Source organism: Opisthocomus hoazin, chromosome 3 (assembly GCF_030867145.1).
Source record: "Opisthocomus hoazin isolate bOpiHoa1 chromosome 3, bOpiHoa1.hap1, whole genome shotgun sequence".
Taxonomy (NCBI): Eukaryota; Metazoa; Chordata; class Aves; order Opisthocomiformes; family Opisthocomidae; genus Opisthocomus; species Opisthocomus hoazin.
In genome coordinates this window covers 89,236,490-89,258,183 of record NC_134416.1, presented here as the reverse complement: position 1 = coordinate 89,258,183, position 21,694 = coordinate 89,236,490, and the positions used below count along the sequence as shown (strand labels likewise).

At 47.9% G+C, this 21,694-nt stretch overlaps 1 protein-coding gene and 1 long non-coding RNA gene across 8 annotated transcripts in view; one reads left to right on the top strand and one right to left on the bottom strand.

Annotated features, from left to right (window-relative positions):
• The window catches only part of RREB1 (ras responsive element binding protein 1), a 127,146-nt gene that overhangs the window by 20,335 nt on the left and 85,117 nt on the right, over positions 1-21,694 (top strand). The gene's annotated exons all lie outside the window — the stretch shown is intronic.
• Positions 12,130-13,499, bottom strand: LOC142360763 (uncharacterized). 2 transcript variants are annotated; one of them, XR_012763340.1, is made up of 2 exons: positions 13,208-13,499; positions 12,130-13,046 (listed from the first exon to the last, which is right to left on the bottom strand). It is a non-coding gene; the product is annotated as an uncharacterized LOC142360763 (long non-coding RNA). The 2 variants fall into 2 exon arrangements; XR_012763341.1 differs by having other exon boundaries at positions 12,130-12,952.

Sequence of the window (21,694 nt, the reverse complement as noted above, 5' to 3'; positions counted from 1 at the left end):
AAGCAGGGGATTTTGCTTTTGTTTTCCTTAATTTGTTTACCCCCTCACCTCTAGCAGTTCCTTGCTGTTGTTATGCTGTAACTCACCCTCTCTTCAGAGATGCTGATACAAGGGTTTGTGGGGTTTCTCTGCAAGCCTGATCTCTAGAATGATCTGGGTAGCCAGTCCTCTCTCATTTTTTTTTCTGTCTTTCAAGAGTCACACCTCACCAACTTCTGTTTTGGTCACTGAAGGGGAAGCAAACTGTAGGCTTTCCGTGGCTGGGGAGCGAGCAGCTGGAGGAAGGGGAACAGCTTCTGGAGAGGTGCTGACCCTCGGTGCAAGCGGCACAAAACTACATGCTGTTTGTGTCAAGAGGCTTGAGAGTTTCAGCTGTGAAGATGATCTCGTCTTCCCACCTTACCACACGTTCTCTGTCTGCTCTCTTGATGCAAATCTCCTCATTGCGTCAGCTGTGCAAAAATTCAGTTACTTCTGTAAATTGGGTCTCCTTTAGCTGTTCTTTCTGCTCCCAAATTAATTTCCATCCAAATAGTGTATCTTTCTTAATGACGCTTGATATTGTGTAAGGAGATCATGTTTCATCATGTACGATTGTGGTCCAGGTTTTGTTCTGGCTGAACTGGTACAAATCTGGCGCAACGTTGCCCTTGTCAGTGCAGTGTCTTTTGTGGAAGAAGTGGGTTTGTGTGGCCAGGAGCAGAGTATCAATCACTGCGTAGGGATACCAGCTTGAAGAAAGTAGTAGTGAAGACCGATGTAGGTTTTACTGGAGTGCCCAGACTCCTGTTATAAGATATGGAACTAAACATGTGTTAAAGGCCGAGGAAGTACGGTAACTGCAACAGCGTATTTCCAAGAATATTGTCTTGTTGCAAATGACCATGGCCTGTGAAGGGGCTTGACGGCATCTGCACGCTTGATACAGGCTCTATCAGTGGTTATCATCAGTTACAATAGTCCATTTGTTTTTAAATTTTTGAAGTTATTTTTTATAACTGGAGGAGTGGCATGTAAGACAGGGCAGCATGTAGAAATCTAAAACGCCAGCCAAAAGACACCTCCTTTTTGTGTCTACGTGTTGCAGCTGTCTATCTCTTGGCAGCAGGCAGCCTGGGTAGAATGTGAGGTTTCAGCGCTGAAGCATGGAAGAGTGAATTAAGGAGTTCTGAACTTAAAACATTCTGCTCTTCTAGGGAATTTCAGTCCTCACCATTAATAACTTATTTGGAGACTATTTGTGAGGTGGGTTTTTTTCCTTTCAGTAACACCTTATATTCACGATACGATAAACTGAGACGGGTTGCTAACTCTTTAATTTTCTCAGTTATTCTATGGTTTAGTAATCAGATGAATCGGAGTCAGTTGCACAGATACCCAGCTGGGAGGAAATACAAAAAAGAGCACACGTATTTTTTTCTGGGGAGGAGAGGAGGAAAGGGGAGATTTCAGTTTTTCGCTCTGAAATAGACTTTGGTGTAAGCCAAATAAAAAACATTTTGTTTTAGGGATGTTAGCACAGGACATGTTGTTTCTGCATAGACTATGACAGCATCATAACACCTAGGGCATAGTTACACCTTCCAATCTCCCCTCGTTACACCTGGAAAGGCAGAGGATTTTGCGAAATGAGCCAGCATAGCAGCTTCCCTCCAGCAGCTCGACGCTACGAATACTTGTGTTTCGGAGTCGGTAGATGCTGACTTTTGAACCGCGCAGGCAAACTGACAAGGGAAAGGTGTAACAACACATGGTGAGGCTTGCCATTAAAACCTGTTTTTTGAAAAACTGCATCGTGCATTCGGTTGCAGAGGTGTTGTCAGAACGGGGGGTGGGAACCGTGTCCTCGGCAACCGTGTCCTCGGCGCTCCGAGAGACCAGGTTTGGGGGATGACCTCTGTCTCCCTCGCAGAGTGAATCCTTGCCTTTTGCCCAGGCTTTTCGTCATTCCAGCCTGGTCTGGGATACCGTTTTCCTATCCGCTGAGGCATTTGTCCCGCCTGTCATCGTTGCATCTGCGCTGGGCAGGCAGGAAGAGCCGGTGTGGGCCGTTTCACCACCGGTGGTACTGCCGCCATGCTGGCGAGGGCTGTGCTTTGCTGTCTTTGAAAAGGTAACGGCTGAGGTCGTTCAGCTTTTGTGTGCCTGGTGGAAGCCTGGCTTTGGGCTCCAGGAGAATGGCCAGACCTTTCCAAAACACGTCTGGAGTTTAGCGTGCAAAGGCTGCGTGGTACTTCAGCAGGTTTTTTTTGTTTTGAGTGTTTTTCGTGGTTCATAACTTTCACAGGGCTTTCGAGCCATCGCCCTTTGGGAGGCGGGTGCTGAGAGGAGTGGGAATGATGGCGGGGAGAGGACGGGGACGCGCTAACCTTGGCAGCTGGGACCTGGCCGGCCTCCGGCCTCGCCTCGCCAGGCCCCACCGCACCGGCAGCAAATGGAGGAAGCTGCTCGCGGCGCGGCAGAGGCGCCTCCGGCTGGGGGGATGGGGCCGGACGGTGAACGAGGGGTTACGCAGAGCACCGGGGGGCAGAGGGGACCCCCACGCAACCACCCCGACCCCTCGGGAGCTTTGGGAGAGGAGGGAGCGCTACGGGAGGGGCCGGGGAGCGGAGGCCGTTCGGCTGGCGGTGGGGAAGGTAGCAGGGGAAAGGAGCCGGGGAAGGATGGAGGGGGGCGGCCACTCCTCTCCCCGGTTGCTGACTAAACAGTTATGTCAGCTGGCAGTCGGCGCGGCCTGGGGATTTGCGATAGAGCTCCTGGAGGGCGGGGGCGGCGGCGCAGGGGGAAGGGAGGGGAAGGTCTGGCCCTGCCGCTGCCGCCGCAGCTGGGGCTCCGGAGGCCCTTGGCGTGACCTCGGGGAGCGCTGGCGGTGATGCCCCGGCAGAGGGGACGTGTGTACGCCCGCCACCATCGTTTGCGCAAGCGTCGGTGCGGTGCCTTGAACGGCGGCCGCGGCCCCCTGGAAGGCTGTGGAGTGTGGAGGGCGTCCCTGCCCGCCCAGTGCCCCTGCCCTCCTCGCCTGCTGAGCCAGGGCCCCTCTGCCAAAGCACTCAGAAAGCTGTTTCCGGGGTGCGAGGGGCGTGCTCCAGTCTGAGCCTGGCGGTGCGTGGGGAGAGGGCAGCCCCACGGGGCAGAGCTGCGTGTTCGCCCCGCTGCTAGGCGCTGGCCGGAGCCCGCGCTGGAGGTGTGAAGCATCGAGGCAGCAGTGGCCGGCATGCTGCCCACCGGTGGGCTGCAGGCGGAGGCTTCGCCGTCCGAGCGCAGCCTGGCGCTGTCGGAAGGTAGACAGTGAGGCCTGGCTGCTGTTCAAGCTTGATGTTTCCTTTCTTGGCCTTGAAGGCAGATGGAGCCCAGGGTAGCCCTTACACAGAGCGGGAGGCATTTATAATGATTCTTTCAGGTCAGTAATGTTCAGATCCTATTTTACTGTTCTTCTTTTGTTTTCCATAAATTATATGCTGTGAAGTTGGAACAGCCTTGGAACAGCTGTGGCTTTTCACCCTTGTGCTTCCCTGCCCGCCACCCCCCATTAGGAGCAAGTGAAGGATGGGTTGCATGTGAATCACCTCTATACCAGTTTCACTTTGCTTGTCCCAGCGGTGAAAGACAGAGAAGGACCCTGTCCTGACAGGCAAAAAGGGTGTGTGTCTCAACTGTTTGAGGTCAACTGAGTTAGCTGAACACAATTAAAGGGGGGGAAAAAAAAAAGCTCCCTTGATGCTCCTTAAGGTACAGCCTACTGTGTCCAAAGCTATGTTTGTGGCTGTGTGAGACCAGTTAATGTGCTAACCTACATCTTAATGAACATTAAGATGGGTTTTTAGCAATGTTAATCTGACTCAGCTGAGCTACCATGATTGTAGTTGTGAGCGAACCTGTCTGGTCCACATGGATAAGCGTGCTGGCTTTAGTTAGCAGGACAGCACCAGTCAGTGTTTCTAATGGCCTAATTAAGATGATTTGCTTTTATTTTTTTCCAAAGGCGAGTGTACTATGAAAGATGAGCGAAGGCTGTAGAAAAATGTTTATATTGTGATGTGGAAATCTACAGATCTTGCCCAGGAGTTGCTTTGTTGTACCTTTGTGCAGCTCTCATCACCTCAGTCCAGTTCTCAGCTGGGTGTGTTGTGCCTGGCACTCCGGCACAGCACACCTAGATGCTATGTTACGCACAAGTCAAATGGTAGCATGATTTCACAGGGCCTCGCAGTCCTTTGCAGAGCGGCTTTACAGATGAGCTGGGCAGCTAGACTTCTGTCAGGTTGTTCTCAGTGAGGTTGGTGTCTGCTAGCTGGTGTGGGAAGGTTGCAATGCAGTAAAGTATCCAAGTGATGCCTCAATCTCCATTCTGCTTTAAACGTTCCACTTGTGACCAGCCACAAGAGCGAGCACCTTGTGAAAGGGTGTTGATAAAACCTGAATCCCTGAATAGCTAGCTTTTTTTTCCCTGCTTTTTGTAGGTAAAAAAGCTTTTTTGGTGTTGGGGTGTTTTGAGCAGAGGAAAAAGTCTCCAGGAGACAGGGAGCCACTCATAAGTTACTGTTAAGCCAGATGTTCATCATGGGTTTTTTAAAGCAGTCAGATTGTCTGTGGCTCTATGAAAATGGAATTATTTTGAAAGGAGAGGGGTATGTAACTGTTGGAGTGCTTAAACATAGGGTCTGAAATGCTGAATAACCACAGTTCTTGCTAACTTCACAAGGAACGCTTCTGGAAATGGCTCTTGATGCATTGGGTGAAAGCACTACAAGTGCGAGTAAACAGTTCTTTAAAATATTTTGGCACACTGAGAAAACTTCAGTGAGTGCTACTTGGAAGCTGAACACTTGACTTTTTGCGGATAAGATCAGTTTAAATAGGTGCGTTTTTCTTCCTTCTGTGTGTATGAGAGAGGGGAACAGGAGGGCAAGTAACAAAATCAGAGGAAAAGACCTCATTGCTGACTTGGGAGGCTTGTTTGACCTTTGGAGCCCCGTGCACTTGTCTGTGGTTTCCAGCCAAAGGCTCTCACTTTGAGAGCGCCTTGCTTCTCCTGCTGAACTATTTTTTGACGCACTGAATGAATGCAATATGTTAACACTCCTGTAAGTCCCAGAACTGCTTGGCTGCCCCTTGCCCTGCCTGCCTTGTGCTGGCTGAAAAGGTACCATTGTTTGTTCTGCAAACAGTGGGTGATGGCTGTTTCCAAGGTGACTGTGGGCGCTGTTGCTGCCCTGTAGTACAAAAAAAAAAAAAAATCGGCTTTAAACACCTGAGAGCATCCCACTGTCACCAGAGACGGTGGGAGGGAGGAAGGAGGTGTTTGTTAGAGCTCTCTGGGCTGGTTCTTAGAATAAAGAAGGAGAAAATGCCAGTAAGCTAAGGACAATGCATGTATTTGGTTTACACTACCTAAATAGTGCATGGGTATAGCTACTGAAAGGGGTGACTATTTCTAAGGATGTGTCTCTAATGAGATTAACGTGAATTTAAGGTCTCTCAAACATACTAATCAACTGTTAGTCAGAGTTTGCTGCAGTGATACTCTGCTTTTTTACTTTATGAAGAGGATGTTTTGAAGACTGCTGAAGTAAAGGTGTATGGTGTTCCGCCAGGGAAGGCTAGGAGGGAATACTTGGCAGTTCTACTAGACTTGTAGGTTTTCAGATTGTTTTGGAAAACAATTACTTGGCAGTGAAGTATGCATCCCCCAGAAAGAGAACCCCAGCAGTCAGTTCTTTCATTGCGTTTGTGCATTCTTGGAAGGTCTGTGGTACTGCGAACAGTGACTTATTTTGAAGTGTCTACGTGGATGGATTAGAAGCATTTTTTCAGTCCTCTCTCTGTGCTGCCTGCCCATCTACTGATGCAGCTGTTTAGTATGGAGAGGGGGAGTGAGTTTCAAAAGAAAAACAACCCAAAACTTTAATTGGTCATGGATGCTGCTAGCAGAACTTTGCCTCCCCCCCCCCATCAGGTTTAGTACAGTTCATACCCAGGTTTCAGTAAACATTAACTGCTTTTATCAGGGCTCGAAGCATGCTGAATGGTTAGCAAAGAGCATGTACGGAGAGAGACAGCGAAAACGAACAAGTCCAAGGTCGAAAGGATGGTAGGTTTTTCTTTATTAAAATAAGGGATGGAGAAGGTTGACAAAACTTTGTGGAAAAAGTAGGCCCATGTGAAAAACATGATTCTTGTCCTTAAGCTTTCGTCCAGGTGAGAGTACGCAGGGGGTACTGCGAGGAGGATGTGCGTCTTTAATTCTCCTTCTGCTCTGATGATGACCAGAACACATCAGCCCTCCCTGCGCCCATGCTGGCTGACAGCACTAACACCTCATGGCTCGGATCAGTCCACAGCAGAGCGCAATCAATCTTCACTGTTGCTCATCGTGCCCAGCACCCACAGAGCTCCCACTGACTTCAGCAGCGCACAGCCAAGTGTGGGCAGCGAGAGATCAAGATTTCCTCCCCTCCCTGCCCGCCTGAAGCGATGATACAAACCCATCCTGGTTAGGATGGGTGGTTAAGGAGCTACGGTTTAGCAGTTTGCCTCACCTTTCTTTCTCTTGGGTGACTTGGATGTTTCTTTATTGCTTTTGAGGGGTGTACTGCTGCTGATTTTGCTGCAGAATGAATTGCTGGAGTGATTAAAAAATAGTTGATCAGCTTAGCAATGAAAATGAGGTAAATTGCAGGTAAATTAATGATATGATTTTAAGTTGAGCTGTGGAAAAAAAAGTTTTGAAAAGAGCATGTGACCAGCCCTAGTGAAAAGTGTTGAAGCATCTGATGCCAGAGTTCAAATTGTAAGTTATTTTTAATTGTGCAAATCAGCATATCCTGTCCCTCCTAGCTCCATTCAAATAACACTTTGCAAAAGAAAGAACCAGCAGTGCTCACCTGCATGTTTCCTAGAAAACGGTGTTGTTGAAAGGCTGCACCTCGCTGGAAAAACACAGATTTACTTAAATGATACATCAGACACAGAAGAAATCCAAACCGTCTGTGGCTGGTCTGATAGTACTTTGAGAAACACCCTCCGCTGCCTGCCCCTCAAATAAGAAACGTGTGCGCACAGTTAAAAATCTCATCTTTGTGGTGACACAGATGATTCAGTACAGGAAACGAGAGGAATCTCATTCAGCAGTTAAGCGTTTGTGGGGCGGGGGTGTGAGGAGGTCATGGTGTTCAACACGCCTGGTTAGAAACCTTCAGGCTTCTTTCCCTGCTGCATTTTGTACCGATTTAAATCGGGGCTGATCCTGTCCTGTTCGTTCCACCTGGATCAGCTGGGAGAGGCGAGATGGGACTTTGTTGGCTTAAAATTGTAACTATAGACACCCAGCCAGCTCAGAGCCATCCCTTGGCATGGGAGGTGCAAGGGCTCTGCTGACCCGTCCCGCTGGAGCTGGGCTGTGGGGTGGCCGGGCCAGTGCGTGGAGCAGGGCCGCCACGGGGGCTGCAGTGGTGGCCTGTGTCCTTCCTCCTGTTGCGGCTGCGTGCTCCTGGGGCTGGCAGAGGGAGAGGAGCTTTAGGTGCAGGCTTGCAGTTGCAGCCTCTTGGAAGATGCCGTAGTTCATCTAAATATAAAATACGGATTGTGGTTTTGGTCTTAAATATTTGTGGGATTTCACCAAACCACTACAAACAATCAAAGTAAACAGCAGCAAAAAGTTACACATTTCAGGCAGGGTTTATTTTTTATTTTTCTTTTGCAAGGTAGTGTGGAGACTTGTATTCTGTGACTCAGTGTTCAAAGGACAAGACGTTGATCAAATTGAGAACTTCTTTGTTCGTCTCTTATTCACAAACTTCCCAAAGAGCTCTATTTTAAAGTTTTTCAGGAGGCTGGGATGTAGTTTTTTGGGGTTTTTTTGACTCTGTTGATATTCTCCCACAGCTTTCCAGGTGTATTTGCATCCTTCTCCAAATTTAAAACAAAAACAAACAAACAAAACTTCCTTTTCTAATACATAATAAATAATAAGTCGATTGTGTGTTGTGTTAGAAGCCTTTGTAAAGTCAATGGAGGGAAACAAAATCATGTGTGCTACTTGAGTTCTGAAATAGGGCAAGTTTAATAGGAGCATGTACAAAACATTACTTGCCTGGAAACTGACCAAGGAAAAAAATAAGAAGGACGATTTTTAGATTGCTTTGATCCCTCTGCAGAAGCATTTGCAGTTTTGTATTTGCTGTAGGTCTCCAGCTGATAACCAGCACTAATGAAGTGGCTTTTCATACCGTTTTATTGAAATTACTTATGCAAATACAGCGCAAACTTTATTGCAATAGCAATCATGTACAGTGCACAGCTGGTAAACAAAAACACTACCATTCATTCTCCAGCACCTCGATAGCTTCTGCTCGGTTCTTGCTGCTGTAGCCGGCCGTGCGCGCTCCCTTCGCTTGTTCCTCGGCTCCAGCAGACCCCCAGGGCTTGCCCGCTCTTAGCGCTGAGGTGCAGGAAGGGCTCGTTCTTGAAGAACGACTCGTCTTGTTTTGCCTTCTTCTCTTTTTTTAACCCCTGTGGAAAAATACTTGTAGTGTCAGTCTGTGAGACCGCAGTCCTGTTCTCCGCTGAAATTGAAAAAAGGTTCTCTGGGGACTGTTAGGTGCACTGTGGGCAGGAAGAATTACACTTGTCTAGTTTTCAGATACCCTTGCGAAGGCTTCAGTGCGGAAGTACTCTCTTAAGTCTCTGACCTACCAGTATGCATAATATAGTAAAGGGGCTCATTCTGCCAACCATGACACAAAATTTCTGTCCTCTCTCCTTCAGCTGTGTTTCCCCTGGCTGGGGAAGACAGTCTCATTACTCGTAGACTGTCATGGTCAGATGTGACTTGGTAGAAAATTTTTGTCAGGCGAGATGTGAGTGACCTCTGTGCCGTGTGAGCTCTGGGAGAAAACAGGGTAGATGCCCCACCGCGGCCTTGGGGCAGCCAGCAGTGGTTGGGGAGAGGTGGTTTGTTGTTTCCTATTAACATGCGGCCAGGCCTCAAGTAATTTCTCCTCTTACAGAAACTTTCCCTGGCTCTCCCGCTGAACCTCAGTTACAGTGTGTGATTTGGGGGTTTTTTGTTAAATTTCTGAGCTCAGTAGAATGGAGCAGGTGACAGGTATTCATTACTAAGCCATGCTGTGTAGCTGCCGTTTAGGAGCACTTGTGCATCGCTTTGCGTGGGTGTCTTGTGTATCTTAGGGGCAAACAGGATTCAGCTTCTGCGGTGCAGGTGTGTTTGGGGCTGGCAATGGTGCCTGGTGTTTCTGCTTCAGGAGCCAGAGCTTCCCGGGCCGAGGGCGGACCATATGGCGTGCTCCCGTCCCGCAGCAGGACCCGTGCATCCGTAGCTCTGTCGGGGCTCCTGGGCGTGGGGTGGTGGCCAGATGAACCATCTAGATGGGCTACCCATGGGCTGGTGGCCATGAGCCCGGCATCCCTGGTGCAAGGTGGTGGGGGGCCTGGAGAGGTGGCCTGGCACGCACCGAAGTCACTGCGCTGCCTGGCTTAACAGCCCGGATCGTTTCGGTCTTGTAGCTCTGGTGAAGAGTCTTGCATTCAAAGTGCTAATGACTTCCTCGTTGGGATCCAGACTCTTTAAATTTTTGTTAAAGGGATTGTCTGTGCTGACATTTAGCTAGCACCAGATGTTGGCTTTTAGTTACCAGTGTGGAGGTGGCATGGCTAATAAAGGCAAGGGTGAGAAACTTGCGAGAAACCGCCTGTCAGATGCGGCTTTGTGTGCTGCAGCCTGCATAATGTCTGTCGCTTCTTCATGGGCCAGCGTTCTACAAGAAAGCTTTTTCTCTCTCCTGATTCTTCTTTTTCTTCTGTACTCTTGACTGGCCAAGTGTTTTCCAAGCACGTGTCTTTTTCAGGTGGCCTTGCTCTTTTGTTAGAGGCTAGTGAATGCAGGGAGAGTGCAAAGGTAACTCAGTGGCAGATTTGGGGGGGGGTTCCCTTACATTTTGGTATTTCTTCTGTACATAACTTTCCTGTAGATCATACTTCTCCCTCTCAACCTCTTTTCGCCATACCCTCCCTCAGAAAATGTCAGCAAGCGATTGTTTCCTTTGCAGAGCAGCAAGCCCCTAGACAGAGGCTTTTCCAGTTTTATGAATGCACCATTTGTTGCAGAGGGCACAACTGTTCGATATAACTGGCTGCATCCCACTCTGCTTGGGACCAGCATGCACTACAGCCAGGCTATGCATAAACCAGATTTTTGTATTAAATGACACCATTTTGTCCACAGTAGCAGCCTGTCTGTCTTTTGTGTGTGAGACTTGCAGTTTTCAGATGCAAAATATATAAAGAACAGCAGTTTTTCAGAAATACATGTTACTGGGTGAGCGTACCGTGCTATTTTAAAGTTTATTTTTCTTAGGGAGTTCCTGATGAGTGATATTTCTTCATTATTTTGTGTAGGCGGGAGAAGGCAAAAGCACATTTTAAAATACTTTATTAAATGGATGCATGGTATAACGTTACAAATGTAGTTGTTTTATTAGGGATATGCTCAGTTATAACTTAACTGAAAATACACGTAGCGCTTCAAAAGTGCACATGCTTGTTCATGTTTTGTTCGATGTCATCAACCTACTGTACCCCGCTTCTCCCCCTTTCTCAAGTGCCACAGGGCTGGAGACTGTATAGATGTAACCACTTCAGGATGCACTGTGCTTTACATATTTAACTATGTCTAGGAAATGTCATCTGACATCAAACGTGGTGCTCCCTCCCGCTGCCTGCCCTGCTTACCCCCTCTCTGAGGTCAGCACAATCCACTGGTTTGGGCCAAAATGGTGCATGTGGCCCGGGGGTGCTGCGCTGGGTCAGGACGTGTCGGGGCGGCCGAGGGGCCACGTGGCCATCGAGCACGGCTCCTGTCTGAGATGAGATGTGTTCTTCCATATTTCCCAGTACGGGTTTCTACAGCGCACACACCCAGCTGCGACGCTTGCTTTACACGTGAAATAACGCAGCGCCAGCCTGCTGGCAGACTGGGAGGTGCAGGAGGAGGGGACGGCGGAGTGGCGGGAGGGTTCGGGGGTGCCGTGCTGTTTGCATGCTGCTTCCCTGTCCTTTCCCTCTCGGCCCTGAAAAGTGGCTGTGGGAAAGTGCCGTCCCTGTTCTCGGTTACACGAGAGGTTGCGTGGGGCTCTGGTCCCAGCGGCTCAACCATGGCTTAGGCTCTCAGTCCACGCTGCCTGTCTCGTTTGTCTCAACGCCAGCAGCTTCTCAGAAGCACAGTGGGCTCTTTTCCCCATCTCTCCTCTCTCATACCTGTTGAGTCCCCTCTAGCAAATAAGAACACCTCCAAAGCAACCCCATCAGCTTAGAAGTCGCCCACTCGTGCTTCAGTAAAAATACTTTCCATGCTCCATCATCATTGTGTTTAAGAAATGAGGAAAACTGGAAGCACTTCTAATTTTCCCTCTTTAAAGAAGGCGGTGCTGAGTGGAAAAGACGAGCGTTCCCCATCTCACCCTGCTTTGGGTACCTGAACGAGTCTGAGCATCGGGCAGGCTTGCCTGAAACATAATAATCCATCCACCAAAAAGAAATAATTTAAAAAATGTACAGCTTTGCAGCCTTTCTGTGGAAGTTTCCACCCCCCTCCGCCTCACCACGTTGCTTCATATATAGTCACTGCCCACATAATGTTACCCGCGGGATGAGGGTGGGAGGGGGAAGCTTGCTCTCTTTCATGTGACTGCAGCACAGTTGATAATTGTACCAGACTTCAGGCGCTTGCCTGACCGAAGGGATTGATCGGATCCGTAACCGGACAGAAGTTTTTCAGGCACATCTTTGTGCCTCGGCGTCCCAGCAGATTCAGAAAAGGAGCCAGACCTGCTCTCTCCGTGATTGCTCGTTTGTTGTGAGCTGGCTAGCATATAGCATGCAGAGACAAAGGCCATCCTGGCCTGAAAAGGCCCCAGAGAAAAGCGGTATAGTAAATACATCTGTAAAACCGTGTTCAATATACAGACTGCATGCATCTCTCACGCTCACTTGCTCCACCTCCCCCCCCCCCACTTTAAAAGAGGGATGGCAAAATAGTTTGATAAAATGCATCAAGTGCTAAACTGTTGATATGATTTAAAAAAAAAAAAAAGAGGAGTCTTCGCTCAAGCATATGTTTCCAACACTTTTATCTTTTATGGACTGCATACTTGCTGTGGGAGTGGAAGGGGATGTTGCAGGCTTACTTTCAGTGTACTTAGAAACTTTTCGCACAGCATGAGAACTCCCCAGAAAACATGTGGAACAGCAGCCTGGAAACCAGGAAGTTTCTGATGCCGAGCACTCGTGGCTCTGAGGGATTTGCTGTGCTCTGGAGGTCGTGTAATAATCTGGCTTCTTTGTTGGCTTCCCTAAGTTTATTTTATGCGATGGAGGGGTATGTGTTTGTTGCTGAGCTTTTAGAGGTCCTCGTTTCTGTAGCATCTTTTTGCCCCTGGTTCTTTTGTTGCTGCACTCCTGTGATTAATACGTCTGCTGCTTAAAATGGCTACTGAACCACCATCAAGTTCTTGCCACTGGTTACCAGCTGCATAACTCCTGTCAGAAATCACCCAGCACAGCTTTGAGTTGATGCTTTTGTTGCTTAGCAGGTACGTTTCTGATCTTTGGGCTGTCCGTGAACCCTGTGAGTACTGTACACAGCAAAGACATAAATCTGCTGCGGTGGTGCTGGTGTGTCCTGATGCTGTGATCACTGCTGCTGCCCCTGCGCTGTGCACTGGTTAGATCTGCGTGACGTGCACTCTTCTGGGTGTGTGGTTTGGGGGGTTTTTTTTGGCTTTGTTTCCCCACCCCCTTACCGCTTTGCATAGTTTCGGGTTTTTTTTTTGAGGAGCTGCAGAAGTTGCTAATGTAGAAAAGCGGCGACAAAGGCGGGAAGACTGGCGCTTGAGGGCTGGTGGTCCTGGCGAGTTGGTAAGGAAGATCCTGCTCCCTGCAGTAAAGAAATCATGCATCCAGTTTCAGTCTGTGATGGGCTCGGCATTTTTTTTTTCCTGGCGTCTCCTTTCCGTGTGCCTGTGTTTGCGCTGGAGTGCGATGGGGCGTGAAAGGAGTCGGAGGAGAGAAGGGGCTGGAGTTGGGTCTGGTTGCCAAAAGAAAACCACCCCCAGCAACCTTGACCCAACGGAGAGGTAACCGGAACATACCGCAGAACAGGTTAGGCAGGACGCTGAGGCCAGATACGAACCTTGTCCAGTGCTTCAGGGCATCTCCAGCAGACCCTCCTCCCTCCAGCCTTCAGGGTTTGCCCCCTCCGCCCCGTCACCACGCAGTCCGGTGCTGACAGGACTTGGATGTGGGGTGGGCGGCCGGTGGCACCGCTCACTCGCCCGCTGCCAGCAATTTCTTAAGGAACGGAGGGTGTGCGTGTCCGTGCCCATCGCCACATCGCGCAGGCAGCGCGCGACGCAGTGCGGCACACGCCTTCACGCACTCCGCCGTGTCGCCTTGCGGGCAGCCCCAGCCGAGGAGCGGCAGGAGAGGACAAGTGGCGAGAAGACGGGGAATGCCGCCGGGCCGATCCCCCGCTGTAGTTAATCATTACGTGCAGCACAACATGTTCCTGTTTTCTAGAGGTTTCACTGGCACCCGCAGACAGCAGCACATGAGGAATATGCGACAAACTGCTTTCTGAGCAAGATAGTTTGCCTTGCAGCAGCAAGCCCAGCATCTAATACAAGACATCATGTCTTCTGTAACATGTTTATGCCCAATCGTTCAGTAAACATACCATATATAGTCCGGTTCGTGCTCGCTATAACACCCTGCTGCAAGGCGACTTTGCTAGTACCACACAGATTCCTTAGCTCCTGGTAACCGACTGACAAATAGGATGTTGCCATATGGAACGTAAATATTCCACACAACTGGGGGTTTTTACGCTCCTGCTCATAGTGCACAGAGCACGTGTTTCTGATCACGACAGTCTTAAGTCTGTCACTTTGAAAACCGAAGAGGATTGTGCAAAGCAAAGTGCCTTATCAAAGGATGGGCCAGGTCCCACACGTGCATTTTTGTTGCAGAATAAAGATCCCACTCTTTCCATGAACGTCAAAGCTCGTATTTCTGAATCCATGTTTTGGGGACTTTTTTTTTGTTTTCTTTTTTCTCCTCTCTCTGCTTTAAATGCCTGCTGCCTCCTAGGTGATGGGTCACAAGCTAGAGCTATGATTCACTGAGAACTTTCTCTCTGCATTCCAGCATCTTTTTGCTTACTCCATGTTAGCAGAGTACTGAGCACGGTAGAGGACGTGAAGAGCAGCGCTGCAGCTGGATTCACAGCTTCCTTAATCAGCTGTTACATATGGTTTGCCTTCAGGTTTTTTTTGTTCTTTTTTTTTTTTTTAAAAACATTGTGAAATTACGTTAGTAACATTCTGACTCTTGTCTGTGCTAGCAGAAGTGGGTCAGGAAAAGGAGATGAAGCCTGCCTACGTAGGCCAGGGTGGGGTATTTTTGCCTTTCTGTGCCTCCTACTTCTCACCCCATGGTGTGGACCCCAGATAACCTTGCACAGAGCTTTCTGGCTGGCTGCTCGGGGATGGCTGTTAGCGCCTGGGTCCAGCAGTTTAGCGAGTGGCAGTGTCTCCTGTACCACTGAGACGGTTGCTTAATCTGAGAGGGTGCCAGCTAGATGCAGAACCATACAGGTGGATTTTCCTCCAGTGACTTGCTCCTTATTTAGGCAACACTTCCAGAAGGGGAGACTTGGCGGGGGGGGGGGTGGGAAATGTTTGGGTGTTACGTAAATGCAACAGGACATGCATTTCTTTGACTTGTCTCTCATTGGCCTCATCAGAGTGAATTATGTCTGACTGCTTGGCAGCTAATTGGACCATCCTTCCCATTTCCTAAGCTGATAAGCCCCTCACTGTCTGCCTCAATCAGGCTTCTTTGTTTGAGAAGTTACTAATGCTGCAGAAGAACAGAATAACTACTTTCCTGTGTACTGTAGCCAAGTGAGGTGCTCTGATCAATAAGTCTATGAAGTTTCACCATATTTCTTCAGCAAAGTCCTTTCATGAGACTTACGTGTGCCATAACACCAGTAGCAGTTGGCAGGCACTGAAAAGTAGGTATAGCTGGTGTATTTAATACATACCTTGTCCCTTTTTGAAGGAATCACGTTCGTGTTTAAGTTACCCTCTGAGCAGCTTTATTCTGGCAGACCCTAGTAGCCGTGCGGAGTAGCACAGGTGTCTGTAGTTGTCTGTCCATCAGAATCTGATCTCAGAAATGGCTCCCTTTCACCGCAAAGCGTTCAGACCGGGACTGTCTTTTCTGATGTGTCTGAATGGTGCCCAGCTTAAGGTGGGTGTTGCCAGAAGGTGAGTAGTAAATGATGATTAATTGTCTCTGTGCTATGGAGGAGTTTGTATGAAAAAGCACTTGGCTGAAGGCTGTGCTTCAAGCTCGTCATAATTAACCGTGCAGTAGACAGTAGCGTAGCATCCCAAAGGCCCGATTCTTCCATCTCTTTGTTGTTTTTCATTTGCCTTATGTGGATTTACTGTGTCTGATTAATGGAGAAGCATGGATCTCTTTGTCACCACTGTTAAATGGTATCAGTATCACAGACTGCAAATCGGCTGAGTGATACAGAATTGTACACACTAAAAGTAAACAGCCTTTTGTTAGGTTGCTCAGTAATCTTTTTAATGCAAAGGTGTGGTTATGAACGTTGCAGGTATGCGTCCTCCTGTTTGTACCACTGAGTCTATGATATGAATGCATCGGAAAGGTGCAAAGATACTAATTCCTTCATTCATTGTATCTTGAAGTTGAAAAGGAATTTTATTCTGCAGGACACTACTTTTCCTTTGCTGTCAAAACTGTAAATAAATAGAAGTAGAAAACCTAATGCCATAGTGGTTTTTAACATAATTTTCATTCTGAGTTTACGTATTGATTAGAGCAAGTAAACTCAGAGAGTTAGAGCCGCTGATTCAATGCTTGATTAGAGCAAGTCATTGCATCTGTTTGACCATACAGTTATTTCTAAAACCTTTTGAGAAGTAGGGTTCATCACAGAAATCTTTCTTCTGCCCCCATCCCTTGACTATTTCTGGCAGCTTGCAGGGCCGTAAGCACAGAAAGTGAGTATTGGAGGATTTGCTCCTTGCACAAAAATTGGAAGGACTGGGCTTTTTTTGTTCTTAAAAAGCTTTCCAAAATGGGGTTTCCCCTGAGCCAGGCGTAGAGGACATAAAGCGTGCAGAGAAAACAAATGCGCATCGCGTTGTGAGCCTACATTTGTAGGTGCACTCGACCTTGGGGAGTGAGTACCAGTTTACTTCTTGTTGCACCTCTGAGTTGGTGTTGTTGAGCCCCAGGAAGTCTGTGGCATCGCGGGTGGACCAAGGAGAGGACGTAGATGCCGTTGAGTTCAAGCAGCCATTAGTGGTGTTCAGCCATTATTTGTACATTACCTCCAAGAGACGTGGGAGGTCGGGTGAGCTGAACGCGGGGCCCGGTCCGTAGGGCAGGGTCTGGTGGAGAGGCTGAGGGAGGCAACCGCCAGCGGTGGCTGGATGGCCATCCCTTCCTCCCAAGGACTTGTTGGCAGTCATTAGAGCCCAGCCAGCCAGCTGATGACCTCTCGTACTGTGGCTTCTTTTATTAGCATTTTTATTGCCTGACATTTAAGGTAATGGGCGGAGAATTTGTGTTTGGATTTTAAAGTTTCTGGAAGAGTGTTTGTGCTCTGTATCTTGCCTGAACCTTACCTAAGCCCGTTCAAGACCAGCTAGCAGCCGCTGATTCAAAGGCCTTGCCATCTACTGTGGGATCAGTGAGCTTCAGTCTGTCTGCATGGAGGTGATGAGGAAAGAGGGGGAGGCGGTGTCTGTGTCTTAAAAAAGCGTTGAAAAGGAAAAACTGGAAAACAAGCAACCGCTCACTATGAAGTTCTTGGAAAGAAGGATGCTGCGTATGTAGTAGTTAATGTGAATCACACTCTGCATGCATGGGAGCACGCTGATGTGGCTTACAGGAGAGGAGCTCGGTGGGCTGCAGTGGAGTCTTAGCAACCGTGAATGGAGAGAAAGCAGGAGGCAGCTTGGCCTGCCTGAAAGAGCTAGAGGAACATCAGGGATGGGGAACTTCAGGAAGTGTTTAGCCTCAAAATTAGGGCAACTTGAAAATTAATTAACTGCTGGGCCTGTAGTGATCTGTGTGTTTGTGTAGGTATAGGACCTTAAGCACAGAAAGGTTTGGGGTGAGTCTGGAAAGGGTCCATGTTTAAGGAATGTAGTTCTTCTGGCTTCCGAGATAGCTTTTTGTGTAGACAGCATGGAAAACTATTACAAAAACAAGTATTGCAAGACACTTAATGAGATGGGAAACTGGCAGCGCTAAGGCTGTGGCTCTTGGACTCGAATGATTCTGAGAGAATTGCAGGTTTTCTTCTGCTTTCTTTTTCCAAGCAAACATTTTCTGACTCGTGAACAACCATGAGTGGGGTTTATCCTACAGGCTTCAGGTCAGCAACCCCAAAAATGCATTGAAAATCTCTCTTGACTTTTGGGATGAGGGGCTGTGACAGCAATTGGGCTCGAGGGGAAAAAGATCACTTTTGTTGTTTGCTGGCAGTTCCACCCGTGTAGTCTGAGACTTCGCCTGCTGAGATGTCAAACCGTCGGCTTTCACCGTTTTGGAGTGGGGGTGACTGGGACAGACCAGACCAGTTTTCAGGGAGCTTAGTCAGCTTCCTAATTTCCAGGTATACTGAAAGAGTCATCGGGGACAGGAATGGAGAGAGAATGCCAGTAAGTTCGTCTGTGTGAAAGAAGCTGGCCTACCAGGAGGTTTTTCAATTGGAGATCACCAGGCAGCTGTATTACGGGCCCTGTCTTCTCTTGCATGTGGCTCTACCAAGCTTTAACCATTTGTGCTGAAGCACTACACGTCAGGTATTTAGCTTCGGGCCACGTTTGTTCTGGTTGAAAGAAAAATAAATAATAAAAAAAAAAATTCAGCCATTTCTAAGAATGCAGCTAAGGGAAAAGTAACTTCAGGTTTTGAATTCTTTTTGATGTCTTCTCTTTTCTTACTGGAAAGAGGAGAAAACCCCACAACAAACCTATAATACCTAAAAAAGGGGGAGAAAGTCTGACCTGTTCTAGTCCTCAAAGCTGTAATGCAGGGGCACTGAGATTTGGGAAGGGCAAAGCAGGTGGGAGACTGCAGTTGTAGCTATCAATGGAAAAGCTAGCTCTTGGTTATCATGGCTGATAATCATCAGCAATGGTGATGTCTCCAGTGTGTCCTGTTGTTAGCGTCTGTTGCAATGCGTATGGCAAAAAGGACTGCGCGTGACCCAGTGGAAGCCAGGCATCCTCGTGCTGCTCTTACTGCAGACCACAGTAAGTCAGGTCAGCTCTGTGAATACCGAAGCTGGCAACCTAGTCCCGCATCTGGAGTTAGCCATTTGGCGACCTCGTGTACCTGTATGTTTGTCTTCTCTTTCACATGCAAAAAACATGTGGGGAATGCGTGACTGTTTCACTTGCAGTGTGGCATACAGGTACAGGTATAGAATCTCTGGTTGAGGGGTTTGACGGTGTGAGATGAAAACGTGCTTTATTTTGTAGGCACTTCTGTTCCAAATGGAGCAAGGGGAGCCTGAAAGTTGTCTGACAAGATCTGCATGCTTGCCAAACACTGCTGGTCTCCTAAATAAAAGCAAAGTCCCAGAAGTCTGTAAATACCTGTGTGTATGATGTAAACAAGCTTCCTGATGCAGGGGCTGGGGTAGCCCTCCCTTGCAGACCACAGCTTGCCCTGGGACCTTGATCCATTCTGTTGAAGTTGGTGGGTCTCTTCCATAGAATGGGGCTGTTAGTATCAGTTCGTTAACAAGACTGAGGCCTGGATTTGTAATGAGCCTCCAAGTGTAATTTGCAATAGCCTGCTGACTGTGTCTTACTAAGCTGCTGTGGGTGCAAGAGGGAAACAGATTAGGCTGGAGTAATATTTACCTTCGCTTCCAGTCAGGAGGAGTATCTAGAGCAAAAAGGAATGTGCCACACCTAGGATCTCCGGAGTTGGCTTTTCTGGGAACTTGGGCCACAGAGAATGAAATACTCCCGATGCTGTACATGCAAGGTGAAGGAGGCTGCTATATTTAAAAATATGCATATGAAAATGGAACCAAAAGTTACTGCAAAGCTGCATTTGCAGGTATCGTAGCTGCAAATAAGAAACCAGAGCTGAAAGGTTTTACAACAGCGAGTATCTCAGGATACTCCTGACATTTCGCATTTGCTTTGCTGAAGTGTTAAAAGAAGCCCTGGTTTCCATAGTTACGGCTAGCAATTAAAAAATTGCTTTAGGATTTTGTTTAGGTTTTTTTTCGATTATATACAGTGTGTATGTATAATGTGTATTTTATGTGCATTTAAAAGCTCCTTTTTTGCTTGATTATGGAAGGGGAGACCACAGAAAGAGTATTTTAAGTTCTTTGACAAAGACATTTGGTTGAAGTAATTTATTCATGTTGAGCACCCCAGAGCAATATTGAATAGCTCTGTCCTCCTCTTTTGAGAAACTCCTCAAAGTGAAGGAAAAATCCCTTTTTTCTTTGTTTCTCAAGAGAGGAAAAAAAAAAAATTTCAGAATGGGTTAAACAGTTTAGCAATTCATATTCCATTTCTTGCAAACTTCCTCCTCACCCCTGAGCCCAACCATTCTTCCCCTTTGCTCTTGCCCACAGAATGACCGTGCAACCAATTTTAGAGGTGCGCTCACACATTTGTTTTTATTAAAAAGGCTGCAGTCTCCATCTCTGGTAATCCACCAGGTGGAAGCAGATGTGTAGAATATCTATCTGTGTGTATATTTGTGAATCTGAGTTTGTGCAGAGGGGGTTTCTCAGAGGGCAGCATAAGTGCAAAGGCAGGGGGACCCTCGGCAGTGTGATGCTGTCAGTAAAGCAAAAATTTGCAGTTAACCACTGGCTGGATTCGTTGGTGGTTTTTGTTTATGTGGTGGGCTGGGTGACGTTGTATTAGCCAATTCTTCTGATGGATGGTGAGAGATCAGTTGCCTGGTTTTACTGAATTACAATAGGGAGAAAGCTATCGGGGAGGGGATGGGGAGAAGATGATAGGAAGTGGTTTCTTAGAGAGATGGGTGCTCTTCTTGTGCTAACAGAAGTTTCGGTCTAGTAGCCACTAGTGTGTTTTTCTGACCTACGAGAGCTCCTTTGTAGCTTATGGTGTCCTCTTCTGCCTGCCTTCCTGTTAACCACCTGGCATCCCGGGGCCGCCCTGCTCTTGCGGAAAATGTCACCTTTGATGTTTGGAGGGGTATCCCTTCTATATTCGGCCCTCACAATGATTTTGCGTTGAGTGCGTCTTTGCCTGGAAATACCCCAGAAGTGCTAAGATTTTTATTTAGTTTGGTTGAGGGATGGGTGGGAGGGAAGGGGGAATCCCCATGGTGTCGAACGGAAAGCTTGAGGTAGCTCCGAGGGACCTCCTGTCAGCACCCCTCCGGCCTGCCAACGCTCACCGTCCCCGAAAGGTGGGGGTTTGGAAAGGGGCTGCGCTCTCCAGGTTTGTGCATCCTGCTACGGTGCGTGTAACACGGACGCCTTGGCTGTGCGCTGCTGCGGGGTTTGTTCTGTCCTGCTGCAGTTTTTGATGATGTTTCTTCACTGACTGTCGCACTAAAATTCATGTCGCTGCCTGACAAGCTGGGCTGCTAATAACTGAAGGGCAAAGCCTGGACAGTAAGATGAGTTGAATATATATCGATTTAGATATTTTCTTTACTGATTTGTACTCTCTGAGCTTTGCTTAATAGTGAGCATGTTACAGAAACAATCACACTGCCTGAAAGTGAAGTGTTCCTCCAGCTGTACCGGTGAAGGTATTTGCATTGTAAGTCCAGAGTTTCAAAACTTAGTCCTCTGCTTGTACTCGGTGCACGTTAGGACAAAAATAAAATGGAGGAAGAACTGAAAGAAACCGTTTGCATCACTTGAGGCCCAGTGGGAGCTGAGGGTCAGGATCACTCCGCGAATTAATCAGTTCACTAGAGAGTATGGTAATGCAAGGAAATGATGGTATTGCAATAAGGTTTTCATTTTTTTTTTATTAGTAGCAGAAACTTTAAAAAGAGAGCAAGAGAAAGCCTGGGAGCAGAAGTGGCCTGAAGGGGAAATGACCAAGATGGCCTTAGAAATGCAGGGAATGGTGGTTCAGGAGTGCTGCTTCGCTGTGTCTTTATGTGAAACTCCTTTCTGTCTTATGGAAGGGGGAGAGAGAGATCACAGCCCTGTGAAATCTGACTTCTTAGTGCTGTTTCGAATGAAGTGCAGTAGTTCTGGGCCTTCCCCTTGTGGATTGAGGATCTTAACCAGGGAATGCCAGGGCTGTGGAACAGCGACTGCAATTGCAAATCTGAAAGTGGTGTGTGGCCTTTCTTGTCATTTTTAACAAGCTAAAAGGTCGCAGAAATCTGCCCAGGCAAACTTTTGGTCCTGCTGTGTCCCAGTGCAATAATTATAATCCAGAAACAGCCGATGGGTCACGTCTTCAGCCCTGCGCAGCGTTGTGACTTGCTACCTACATTCCATGTTTAGCTTTGAGCGATCAGATGGTGCAAGCAACGTGAGCTAGCAGCGCCTGAGGACATGCAACCAGGCAACCCGTACTTTCCCTCTGCAGCT